Source organism: Echinops telfairi, unplaced genomic scaffold, assembly GCF_000313985.2.
Source record: "Echinops telfairi isolate 266 unplaced genomic scaffold, ASM31398v2 ScPeMD7_7469;HRSCAF=8507_1, whole genome shotgun sequence".
Classification (NCBI taxonomy): domain Eukaryota; kingdom Metazoa; phylum Chordata; class Mammalia; order Afrosoricida; family Tenrecidae; genus Echinops; species Echinops telfairi.
The window spans coordinates 77,613,292-77,617,646 of record NW_022111373.1 but is presented as its reverse complement, the minus strand read 5'-3'; the positions used below and the strand labels follow the sequence as shown (position 1 = coordinate 77,617,646).

Here is a 4,355-nt window from a genome sequence, read left to right as displayed (position 1 = left end):
AGTGTGCGGTAGGTATAGATTAAAGGGTTGTGTTTGGGATCTTTCCCTATGTGCTTTAAGCAGAAGAACTGAAACGCAGGACCCAGAAGGACGATGATCACTAATATGTCCAAGGCGCAGACTGTACGACGCAGGGACTCTTCAAAGACTTCCTGTGCTTTAATGGACGCCCTGAGCACAGCAACCCTGTCAGGGAGCGGCATCACTCTCCCTCCATTATAGAGGTAACACCCGTGGTCCTGAGAGGCTAGGTGTCTTGCCCAAGGCCCCACGTCTAGAAAAGGAAGGGCGTGGAAGCTGAACGCCTGACCCCAGAGGCCACCCTTCTAACTCTGGTGCTTGTGTGGTGTACCGTTGATTTCCATCCCATACAGATGACATGACGCTCACAAACCCACTGCCATCGAGGCCATGCCAGCTCACATCGACCCAAGGAGCCAGGGGAGAACCTCCCCTGAGGGTTTCCGAGACTGTAACTTTATGGGAAAAGAGAGCCTTGTCTTTCTCCCATGGAGCTGCTGGTGGTTTCAAACTGAGGCTCTTTCAGATTACAACCCGATGTATAACCACGCCACCACCAGGGCTCCTTTTAGATGAGATAGGACCAAGTAAAACTGACCCACGCTGTTTTCTAAGCTGTGGTCTTTTTTTTTTTTCAATTGAAAAGTGTAATTATATTTACTTATTAGTGGCTAATTAAATTTTGCAAGACACATGAGAAAAGATCCAGCATGCATGCTTAAGTACAATGGATTCAAGATGTTATATGCACCAAGGCTAGATTACAAATTATCATAGTCATCGTCATCAGCATCAGCATCATCAGCATCCTCATCCCGTTTTCTTTTCAATGCATTTGATGGCTCACTGGCAGTATTTTGTGACGAAACCATGTTAGTGGCAATAAGAATGTTTTTGGCCCCAAAGAATGATGGATTAATCAGAACATTCTGAACTGATGTTGCTGGAATTGATGCTTTTACAGCCGGGGGCTGTGAGGTGGGCATCTGCACCGTGAACTTTTGTCCTGTAAGGGACATTGGCGTTCCTACTTTAGTTGTAACAGACATGGGCTGTGGGGTTGGTGTGCCCAGTGTGGGAGTACTAGGTCTGCTCGTAACAGAACCAACACTTAGCCTCAGAACGGTTATTCTTCCTGCGGAAGCAGAGGTCTTTTTCTGTAAAGACTTAAGCCTATAATTTCTTGGGGGAGGAGAGGTAAAAGATTGGTCACATCATCTGCATCGACAGTTGCTTTCTTGGCATGACTGGAATAAATTTTTGCATCATCTAGAATTGTAGTCACATATCGGAAGGCAAACTCCAGCATCTGGTTTATAACTCTTGGCTCATATTCTGTAATCCCCATATCCTTCAGGATTTGTGCCATCATCTGTGCGTCTTTCGGCATGCTCTTGGGAGAAGTCACCTTGGCAGACTCCATGATATCCGGTGATCAAACTTCTTTACCTAAATCACCCACAATCCTGATCTTGATGCAAGTTCCTTGCCTTGTGTGGTTTTTCCAATCCAATCCGTGGTTTTTCCAATCCAATCCGGTGAGCAAGATGTTTGGCTGCAGCATGGTCCTCATAGCGATGGCTCCGAGCATCCCAACTCATGCTCCCAAGCTGTGATCTTTACAGGAGCAGACACCAAGCTATTTTCCTGTGGAATTAGTGGTGGGTGTGAACTGTCAACCTTTTGGTTAGCAGCCCAAGGTTTAGCTGTTGTACCACCTGGACTTGTTTTGAACTATTTTACCCCCAGAGTAGCAGTCCTTGACTATATTCGCTTCTGTGCTATTGACAATTCCCCAAAGCAAGTTTAGAAGTTGGGGGGGGGGGGGGGGCAGGTGGCAGGGGTAGAAAAAATAGACTGGCAAAAATTTCAACCTGGCCTTAGGAAAGCAATCTGGACCAGGGCTGTGGGTACCAGAGCCCTAGGTAATGTTGACCAGACAGTCCATCTGGGCTGGATCCATTCGGCTGGGCTGTGCAGGAGTCAGGGCCCGGTTTCAGAAAGGGGCTGGAGCAGACCCTGATGTTCCTCTGCTCTTGAGTTTCTTCTGGGCATTGGGTGAGAAGAGGGGCATTACCCAGGAGTGTCATCTCTGGAAAGCCCCTTTCCTGCTTTAAAATGCTCAGCCTAGGCTTTCCAAACATATTCTCACGTCCTTTTTGCAGAAACCCCCAACTGGAAGTAAAACAAACAAAAACACAACAACAAAACATTGCTCAGCTATCATTACCTCATGGGCTGTTGGCTATGGATTAAGCACACGCATTTGAGATAAAAAGTCCTTGCTAAAAACCACCACCCAAACCAAAACACCTGGTTTCTTTAAATGGCATCGAAGCTGGGTGGAAAATGAAACCCTAGAAAAAAGATAAAGGAAAAACAATTCTGTACTTAATCATGTTGTTGTTGTTGTGAGGCCCGTCAAGTCGTCTCTGACCCATATCCAGCCTATGCACCACAGAATGAAACACTACCCTGTCCCGTGCCATGCACATAATGATTCCTACCCTGTTGGCACAATCCCTCCGCATCAGGACCTTCTTCTTTTTCACTGCCTTGCTACTTTACAAAGATGATGCCCTTGCCCAGGGAACGCTCTCTCCTGACAACATGTCCAAAGTCCATGAGCTGACTCTCCCCATCCTTGCCCCTGCACATTATGGTTGTGCTTCTTTCTAGACGGATCTGTTTGTTCTCTGCCAGCCCCAGAAGCCAACTGCATCGGTTCTCCTTCCGTCTTGTTTATTCAACGTGCAGCTCTGACGTGCACATGAGGCCATTGAAAACAGCATGGCTTGGGTCAGGCACACCCTAGTTCTCAAAGTAACAACTCTGTTTTTCGACACCGGAAAGCAGTCTTGCGCAGTAAATTTACCCAGTGCGATGTGTCTTTTGATCTCCTGACTGCTGGTTCCATGAGCATTGATTGTGGAAGCAAAATAAAATCCTTGACAACTTCTATCCTTTCTCCGTTTATGATGATTTTACCAATTAGTCCAGTTGGGAGGATACGCGTTTTCTTTGCATTGAGTTGTAATCTATACTGAAGGCTTCATTCCTTTAGTCACTGTACCAAAAGGGCACCGGTGGACATTCAACTGGTTCTAGAGTCAGCATCTGATCAAGGACCAATGGTACTGAGGGAGGAAGTCCAAGCTACACTGAAGGCATTAGCCAAAAACAAGGTTCCAGGAATTGATGGGATTCCGGTTGATATGTTTCAACAAGTTGATAAAGCATTGGAAGTCAAAAAATTTGGAAGACAGTTACCTGACCAACTAACTGGGAGAGTTCCTATTTGTACCCATTTCAAAGAAAGAGGAGCCAACAGGAAATGAAAATTATAGAATTGTATCATTAGTATAATATTCAAGTAAAAATTACTCTCTCACCTGTTTCCTTTGTAGATGTTACAGCATGACTGAGTTGGCCAGTTGGGAGTTGGGGCATACTCTCAAAAAACAAACACACACACACACACACACACACAACACCTTAAATTAATTTCAGAAGAAGAGTGATGACCGCTTCTTGCTTGAGTTCCAAAGCCTGGGCTTCAGAATTTCTGTGTATGAAGAAGGACATTGCTTTTCTAGGTACTGAGTCCTGGTGGCATTATGCATCGGGCTGTTCATTGCAAAGTCAGTCATCTGAAACTACCAGCCGCCCCGAGGGATACAAAAGAGACTTTCTATTGCTGCAAAGACTTATGGTTAGAGAAATTCACAGGGATAGTTCTACTCTGTTCTTTAAAGACATGAGAAATCAACTTGATGGCAGTACATTTGTTTTGTTTTTCACTGAAATCCCCCCTCCCCAAAGGTACATCCACCCAGAACCTGTGAATGTGGTTTTATTTGGAAAAAGAGTCTTTTCACAAGTAATGAAATTAAGGATCTGGAGATGATATCATCTTGGAATAGCCAGTGAATCCACAATCCAGTGGGTCATGTCTTTAGACTAAACCGAAGAAAAGACACGCAAAAGGGAAGATGGTGAGAAAGTGGGGCTGGAGTGATGAGTCTGCAAACTAAGGAATGCCAGGGGGTGCCAACCATCACCAAAAGCTAGGAGAGAGGAGGCATGGGAAATGTTCTCCCTCAGAACCTTCAGGAGTCGCCAACTCTACCACCACCTCGATTTCAAACATCTAGGAGCCCTGGGCAGGAGCTCCAGTCTCAGTGAGTACACAATAGTCTGCAGTTTGAAACCACCGGCTGCTCCGTGGGAGGAAGATGGGGCTTTCTACTCCTGTAAATAGTCACAGTCTCAGACATCAGAAGGGCAGCTCTACTCTGTCCTCTAGGGTCACTCTGAGTTGGCACTGACTTGAT

At 45.8% G+C, this 4,355-nt stretch overlaps 1 pseudogene; it reads right to left on the bottom strand.

Annotated features, from left to right (window-relative positions):
- Positions 1 to 775: 775 nt before the first annotated feature.
- LOC115873736 lies at positions 776 to 1,468 on the bottom strand (annotated as a pseudogene).
- Positions 1,469 to 4,355: the final 2,887 nt, after the last annotated feature.